Here is a 9,347-nt window from a genome sequence, read left to right as displayed (position 1 = left end):
GGTTGTCGGAAATCGCTCAAAAGTTGATACGGATATGAAATTTCATCAAGCTAGCTGTAACGGTACTCAAGTTATCGTGTTTACACACAGACACACAGACACACAGACACACACACACACACAGACATACGGACAAGATTGCAAAATTATGTTTTTCCGTATCAGTGAGGTGTAAAACGTCGAGATTTGTAAAAATCTCGATTTTTTTTTTTGCACGATTACAAGACTTTCTCTATACTACGTATATACGAGAAAGTAAAAAACACAATTTCTTTTTCAAAAATTGAACTTAACAGAAAATCAAGTTTTAGAAAATAGGCCTATACCTTGTGTCTATGTGTCCAAGAGACCAGGGAAAAAAAGGGTCCCTAACCCTTTATTGAAATTATCATTAGCCCCCCCCCCCCCACCCCAATCAAAGCCTGATGATCGTCCTCAGCGTGGTTTCTACCTGGGGGCCCAACAGGAATTTTCCCTGTAGACCCCAAATGTTAAAACTCCTACACGGGCACGTGGCGTTATTTATAGACAACCCCATAGAGTACCAAGCTATTCATAAGATAGATGGTGATGTATGAATACATCTATAGACTAATCAAATCCAACCTCTTCCAACCCCCCCCCCACCTAAGTTAATAATTTAAGAGTTTTTGGAAAGTTTTGGTCAGGTGATAGTGTAAAGGATGTGGCCGAGATGGCAGTGCTATAGTGACCCAGTAGGTTTAGGTTCGAAACACATCGTGTCAGTTTTATTTTTTTTAAATTCTATTTTCACTATTTGGTATCTGACGATGATTCAGTGTTGACATTTAACCCGCTTGAAGCTACTATTTATAACTGGGATGCTGAAATGTTTTACATGAACTTACTTGCTAAGAGAGATTTGGTGGTTTTTGTGCCACGGAAAATGTATTTTTACCCGCAGTATGAAATGTTTTTCTTTTCCACACGGATCTAGAACTTCCACATAACCCCCCCCCCCCCCCCCCCCGCGCCCCCACCACCACAGTAATTACTATATTCCAAAGTTAATACAATTAAAACACAATTTTAAAAATAAAGCACGAATAACATATTTTTTTTAAAATATTGTTTCCTTAAATGTTTTATCCTGATATAGCAGATAGACAAGTGACCATTTTTTAATCTCATATATTTAACTGAGACGAGCTATAAATTTCACAATAAACCAGCTCTATGCGCGCACACAATGGAACGTGATTGTAACAAAGGACACACCTCTTCAAAAACGGTTGTATCGCTTGTACATACTATTATTCAAATTGCAAGACACAAAATGGAGAAATATAAATTTAGAAACAAATTTAAAAGAAGAATTCCATGCCGAAATAGCAGAGTTTATTTTTGTAAATATTTATTTGCATGAACCGGAACCAATTTTTTCTTCTCCACAAGCTAAGTTGTTTGAGCAGCACTTGGTTAATCTACTAAAGTTCAAATAAAGACGGGGTGAATCTGAAACTAGAGAGAGAAAAAAGCTAAACTTACAGCATAGGTGGGATCTTAGCCTTACTGGAGGCAGTGATCGAGGAAATAATATACTCGTAAATTTATGTTAGTGTTTATGTTGAATACGAATGTAAGTGCATTAATGCTTGTATTCATGTGTGTATTTATTGTGTATTTGTTATCTTACACATATTCTCTACATTCATATATATTTTTATATAAATATAAATAAATATATATATATATATATATATATATATATATATATATATATATATATATATATATATATATATATATATATATATATATTAGCTTGTATGTGCAATGTCAGTACGTGTGAGGCAACCTAACAAATGACTAAAAAAGGGAAACAACTGCAACAAAAATAGAACTTAACTTTTTGGACACACAGTTTCTCCACCTGTACAGCGACAGACCTCTATGGGGTTTGCTGGCATCTGCTGGCCATCCCTGTATGACTGAGTTTTGATATGAACAAAATATTCTTTCAGTTTACAAAACGTTCTCTTACATTTCTGAGATTAATTTGTATTAGTTAAAATCTCTCTGTCTTAATGTCACGCTAACTACCATTTTAGAACTCTATCTTAGAACTAAAGTATCAAGGGAAAATCTCAGGACGATATCATTGGTACAATGGTGGTAGGCAGTGGCGTAGCGAGGTCGGGTGTCACCCGGTGCGGTCCGCATCCCCCCCCCCCCCCCCCTCGCTACGCCTCTTGTGGTAGGTGAAGACCACGAGCAAGGACACGGCCCAGCCGGTAAAATGACTGTAAATACACACCTCAACTCTTTAAGACGGGAATCACTTTACCGTTTTATCTGAGTTTTCTTTTGTTCCCTTAAAATTTGTACAGTATCTCTGCCGTAGAACGACTGATATATTAATTTTATATAACATTTTAAGTAATTATTTACTTATTGGAGAAAGAGAATTACTTTGTTAATGTTCATTTCACTACTTCTCACAACTCCACTTTAATATGTCATACACTTTGTAATGTTGTGATGTACATTTGTATTTTCTATTTTGTTATGTTGGGATGTACATTTGAATGTTCTACTTTGTTATGCAATGTTGTCCACTATATTTGTAATTTGACCTGCTAAATATTGATTATGGGTGGTGTGAAATTGTTATGGGTGGTGTGAAGTTGTTATGGGTGGTGTTAAGTTGTTATGGGTGGTATGAAGTTGTTATGGGTGGTGTGAAGTTGTTATGGGTGGTGTGAAGTTGTTATGGTTGGTGTGACGTTGTTTTGGGTAGTGTGAAGTTGTTATGGGTGGTGTGAAGTTGTTATGGGTGGTGTGAAGTTGTTATGGGTGGTGTAAAGTTGTTATGGGTGGTGTGAAGTTGTTATGGGTGGTGTGAAGTTGTTATGGTTGGTGTGAAGTTGTTATGGGTGGTATGAAGTTGTTATGGGTGGTGTGAAGTTGTTATGGGTTGTGTGAAGTTGTTATGGGTGGTGTGAAGTTGTTATGGGTGGTGTGAAACTGTTATGGGTGGTGTGAAATTGTTATGGGTGGTGTGAAGTTGTTATGGGAGGTGTGAAGTTGTTATGGGTGGTGTGAAGTTGTTATGGGTGGTGTGAAGTTGTTATGGGTGGTGTGAAGTTGTTATGGGTGGTGTGAAGTTGTTATGGGTGGTGTGAAGTTGTTATGGGTGGTGTGAAGTTGTTATGGTTGGTGTGAAGTTGTTATGGGTTGTGTGAAGTTGTTATGGGTGGTGTGAAGTTGTTATGGGTGGTGTGAAGTTGTTATGGGTGGTGTGAAGTTGTTATGGTTGGTGTGAAGTTGTTATGGTTGTGGTGAAGTTGTTATGGATGGTGTGAAGTTGTTTATGTGCAACATAGACCTGTCGATACTTCTACGGTTGACCTAACATAGGCACGCTATTTTAATTTGTTGAGTGTTGATATTGAGTGTTGAAATTGGTTGTTGATATTGAATGTTGATATTCAATGTTGATATTAAATGTTGATATTGAGTGTTGATATTGATATTGAGTGTTGATATTGAGTGTTGATACCAGTGTTGATATTGAGTGTTGAGTGTTGATATTGAGTGTTGATACAAGTGTTGATATTGGGTGTTGATATTTGGTGTTGATATTGATTGTTGATATTGAGTGTTGATCCTGTGTTTTTTTTTCAATCTACTTAGGCTTAAAATTTTAAACAAACAGCATTTCAGAATTAAATCAATTTCGATTAAATTGAAAAAGTTAATCACATGTTCTTGTACTGTGTTTATATTTGTAAATGTCGATCAATTACCAATCTACTTGAGATTGAATTAATCAATAACCTACAAGATTTGCCTGTATAGTGTGTTGAATGCGTTCTCTTTGTTCGCCACAACACGTTGAAAAACGCTTTGCTGTTTATACACTTTGTTCTTAAATAGCTGAATTTTATCAATGAGAATATTCTCATGAGTACATGTAACTTATCATACCGTAGCAACCGTGTCTCCATCTACTTACATTAATGTTCAGACTCGTGTATTTGGTTTTTAGCTACGTGTAGGTTTTAAGTTAGGAGACGGTGTGGTCGGAAGTTAGAGCTATCGACTGCTAACTATGTAGTCCCGAGTTCAGATCCCGGCTTAGAGTTTGAAGGAAGTACTTGAGTCCACCCTGCTCTGCTGACAACATTATCCCCTTGTATGACTAGGTCATTGAAACATATAAACTCTACTTCATCTGCTTCATATGTATTTGGCTTGAACTGGGATAAGATGAAGAAGATTCAAGCTGCTGTTTTAGAACTGGGTGTGCCGTATAGGCCATCTAGTATGCCAGCCTTGTTAAAAACAACGATTTGATGGTCCAGTTTTAGACAAGCTTGTTCGCAATATGGCTGGTAAATAGGTCGCCATCTTCTCGCTCTCATACTTGCCAGATAGGATTTTTCAAACCAAATGTGAATATTTTTATCAAATCGGGAAAAAAAAATTTTAAAAATAGAAAAGTTATTTTTAATCTTAAACAATGATAATGAAGTAGGCTAGCTTCAAGAAAAATATATTCTACGTTAAATTATGATTTTTTAAAGAAGCTACAGTTAGTTATTATTTATTCGGATACGTAACAAGTTGTCCTAAATATTAATATAATATTAATAGCCTAGACCTACCGGTAGTTTATTTAATTATATTATTAGTAAAAAAAAATATAATTGTTGCATTTTTTTGTACTCTTGGTATTTTAAAATCTTGAAGCAAGGACTACAAACAATTTGCTGACATGCTTTTTGTTGTTTGTTTTTGTTTGTTATCAATAATTTTGTTTGTTCAAAATAATTAATTTTGTTCAAAAATATCTCTCTCCATGGCTTACAAGATCTCGAATTTTAAGCGAGAGATTACGAGACTTACAAGGACCATCAACCATTGGCGTGTGTTTAAAGTGCTTATGTAGGCCTACTCTACTTAAAATTGTTGTAAAAAATGTAAATAACAATATACGTGTTGTGACAAACAAATATTTTAAAAAAGAACTACAGGTTGATAAAATATGTTTATTTTTTTTTTGTAAAGAATTCATGTGCAGGATAAACTTTCTTATTTCTTTACAGTCCACTAACTACAGTAGGTGTTTCACAAAAGCTCTACATATAAGCGTTTACGTTAGATATTTCTGGGAATAAAGGCATCTTAATAAACACGATATATATATATATATATATATATATATATATATATATATATATATATATATATATATATATATATGTATATGTATATATATATATGTATATATATATATATATATATATATATATATATATATATATATATATATATATATATATATATATATATATATATATATATATATATATATATATATATATAATATATATATATATATATATATATATATATATATATATATATATATATATATATATATATATATATATATATATATATATATATATATATATATATAGGCTATGTATACACACACAAAGGGAGGGGGTGTGGTTTTTTTTTATCAAAGACAATTCTTAGTGTACGAACGTAAAAAAAAACATTTAGTTTAAAAGCTCCAGTAAGGAATGTAAATACCAAGTGTGAATATTGGGAGCTGGGACAAGTAGTTAATGTTTTATATTTGATGTGTATATTTCTCTCTCTATGTCGTCTAGATCAAGGCTCCACATTATGCTAAAAACAATTATTAAAAGTAAAGTTTCCCTTTCAAACCTGTCGGTCTACGGGGCAAGTGAAGTAGAGTTCACTTTTTTCTGTGACCTTGGCATTTGAAGAGATACTGTGGTTAGCACTATACCCAGCCGCCGTTACTTTCCTTAACGTGAGTTAGGTACCCATCAGAGTTGGGTGGACTCAGGGTCGGTCTACTGACTTGAACCCGGATTTGAACTAGAGACTTACGGGTTAGCAGTCCAGCTCTCTACCGCTAACCCACCCCGTCCCATAAAAACAGGTATTACGTACTGCTTATTGAGGAGTTTTTCATCCACTTTTTGTCAGAATAACTTCTGTTTTTAAGTGATTGCATGTTTTTATTTTATGCCAATTAAATAGAGTACTATTTAAGGTTCGACGCAGTACACTTTTTTTCTACCAATTGCCTTGCATTTCATCCAGTTATACAGTCATTGTATATACACTGTATTAAACTAAAGCAACTCGGCGTGGTCGAGTTGGTAAAGCTCATGATTGCTAAACCGATAAGTCTCGAGTTCGAAACCATTGGGCAGATCAGCCTCGATAGCTGGGGAAAACTCTTCTAGGAGAGACAACTCCTAAATCAAGCTGCCTTGAAGTTTATTCTTGGTTGGACAAAGGCTATGGAAACAAATTCAAAAAAAAGAAAAGTAAGATATAAACGGAGTTACGGCATATATGGCGCATAACGTGTCTTACTCAACAGTGTTGTAGGGAGTCCCTTCTACCACTAGAATTAAGAACCAAGATATAGATACTAGCTAAATACGTACGGTGGTCAGTCTGTTTAATAATCACATTCCATTTCTGTACATTCAATGTCAGGCCCAGCACAAATGCATTCATTACAGTCGTCTAGGATCTGCTCGCCTGAGTCGTATATCTGTTAAACATGGAGGGAGGGGGGTGTTAATGCTGCCACAAGATTTGTAGTAAACTAGGGTAGCAGCTTAAATTAAACAGTTAAAGATTTTTTTTAGAACAATCACAATTTTTTTTTACTTTACATTGGTAGGGGTTTTAATTATCCTATCACTACACTACTACACATTTTAGTTGTCCTATCATTATTCTTGTACCACTTTTAGTTGTCCTACCATTACTCTAGTACCACTTTTATGTTATTCAACCGACCTTGCCCATGTGATAGCACCACGTGATGTCACCACGGCAACGCTTTATCTCACATTCGAACTTATCCCCTCGACATGTGCATTTGCTGTTGCATTTGCCGAATGTAAGAACCTCGCCAGGGTTGTAGCGCTGTATATCAAGTATAGCTTTATATCAAGTATAGCTTTAGTATAACACTTAAATATATATATATATATATATATATATATATATATATATATATATATATATATATATATATATATATATATATGTATGTATATATATATATATATATATATATATATATATATATATATATATATATATATATATATATATACACATTTTCTTTCTTGAAGAGTTACTTCTTTTAAAACTATTTTTAAGAATTTTTTTAAAAATGATTTAGGACTAGTACAGAAAATATACTGAAACCACCTTCGATAATTTGTTACATCTTTTACTAGCTACTATTAGCCTCTGTTTTAAACACACCATTCATTATCTATTGTGCCTTGAGCAAGCTCTATGTAGAAATACGTAATCGGTGACATAGCCTTTAAATTCATCACAGAAGGAAACTAAATCGTCACTTGTTTCCCATTGTTTACATGTATGTATAAGTGATAATACTCGAATGTTTAAAGCAATAGTGGAGATACTGTTTATTGGAATTCTGAACTCATGAAAATAGTTGAGTAGTGGGATTATCCTCAAATACAGGCGTCTTTAGTCAAAATGGAGTATAACTACACATTTTAAAAATCTATCTTCTGAAGTTAAAAAAAAAACCTACAAAAAAAAACCATCCAAGCTTACCTTCCCCACCAAGGAACAGTATTTGGCCACAGCGCAGCTTAGACACACCGCCAATGTGATAACCAACAGAAGATGCATTTGGATTTTTTTAATCTGAGTTTAGTTTGGATAGTTTTTATGTATTTAAACACAACGCTGAAATAAGCTGTATTCCTAAGTTGTCTTGTTTGATAATTAAAAATGAATATAATAACATTTAATATTTGAATATATCCCAAGACGAAATAGCAATTCAGAAGTAAATGAAGAAATTAATAAAAAAATTAAATCTCTCTACATATCAGCTGTTGACGTGGTAAACTGTAGACAGGGGTGGAAATATATTTTTCTCCATAGGGAGAGGGTTCCCAGGGGAAAAAAACGCAACAGAAAAATGCGCACACAGAAAAATGCGCAGCTAGAAAATTGTCCTACAGCTCTATAGCCCTATAGCCCTATAGCCCTATAGCCCTATAAACCCTATAGCCCTATAGCCCTATAGCCCTATAGCCCTATAGCCCTAAAGCCATATAGCCATATAGCCCTATAGCTCTATAGCCCTATAGCCATATAGCCATATAGCCCTATAGCTCTATAGCCCTATAGCCCTATAGCCCTATAGCCCTATAGCCCTATAGCCCTATAGCCCTATAGCCCTATAGCCATATAGCCCTATAGCTCTATAGCCCTATAGCCCTATAGCCCTATAGCCCTATAGCCCTATAACCCTATAGCCCTATAGCCCTATAGCCCTATAGCCCTATAGCCCTATAGCCCTAAAGCCATATAGCCCTATAGCTCTATAGCCCTATAGCTCTAAAGCCATATAGCCCTATAGCTCTATAGCCATATAGCCCTATAGCCCTATAGCCCTATAGCCCTAGCTGTAGAAGTAGATGAAGATGTAGCCTTAGACTTAGCCGCAGCTAAGAAATCTTAGCAACTATTTTTTATAAAGGATTTTTCCCTTCTAAAGTAAGGGGGCACTGCACCCCCCACCTGAAACATGTTCAACGCCCCCTCCCCTCCACTCCGATCGAAAAAGAAAAAAATAGATACTTTATGTAGAAACCAGTGCCTGTACACCCCCCCTCCCCCCGAAAATTTAAGTACGTTCCCCCCTCCCACATAGTTTGAAATGTCATCTCCCCTGGCCAGTTGAGTCAGCGCGTGGATGTTTAGATTGAATTTTTTGAAAAATTTAATCTAAAATACGAAATTCAATAAGTCAAAAACTGGCCTGGATAAAACAAAAATCGATTTGTTTTTGGATGAACAATTCAATAACTTAACAACACTTTGCTTAGAGCTTTATTACTTTTGGATATGAGACGTAAGTAAATGGTCTCACAGTTCTGGTATTGGTTGTGGGGTGTGGGGTGTGTGTGGGGGGGGGGAGATTTCAAATGTTTGTGAAGGGGTGTTAAAAGTGCAACATCACATTGTGCAGGTGCTAAAATAAGTATGTAACTCTATCCCCTTCTCCATAGTTCTGTCTCTTTCTCCTCCCCCCCCCCAACCCTCTCCCCTCTTTCTCCCCCTCCCCCCCTCTTTCTCTCCCTCTTTCACAACCTTGTGTGACACCAAGACCACCTTATGTCGTCCCATAAACACAAAACAGCACCAGTTGTTTAAATAAACGACGCACCTGCTAACCTAGCAATGAAGAATGTACACTGGCGCTTAACTAACGTGTGCACACAACAATTAAATTGGATACTTCGGCTACAATGTTGGCGTTA

At 35.3% G+C, this 9,347-nt stretch overlaps 1 protein-coding gene and 1 long non-coding RNA gene across 2 annotated transcripts in view; one reads left to right on the top strand and one right to left on the bottom strand.

Annotated features, from left to right (window-relative positions):
• The window catches only part of LOC131935375 (putative tRNA N6-adenosine threonylcarbamoyltransferase), a 325,139-nt gene that overhangs the window by 207,297 nt on the left and 108,495 nt on the right, over nt 1–9,347 (top strand). The gene's annotated exons all lie outside the window — the stretch shown is intronic.
• On the bottom strand, nt 5,007–7,876 carry LOC131935382 (uncharacterized). Its single transcript, XR_009385939.1, has 4 exons — nt 7,627–7,876; nt 6,826–6,954; nt 6,465–6,574; nt 5,007–5,134 (listed from the first exon to the last, which is right to left on the bottom strand). It is a non-coding gene; the product is annotated as an uncharacterized LOC131935382 (long non-coding RNA).

This window comes from Physella acuta, unplaced genomic scaffold (assembly GCF_028476545.2).
Source record: "Physella acuta isolate Inbredline_101_S28 unplaced genomic scaffold, ASM2847654v3 ptg000144l, whole genome shotgun sequence".
Lineage (NCBI taxonomy): Eukaryota > Metazoa > Mollusca > Gastropoda > Physidae > Physella > Physella acuta.
The sequence above is the reverse complement of the archived record's forward strand: the minus strand, read 5'-3'. Positions and strand labels throughout refer to the sequence as shown.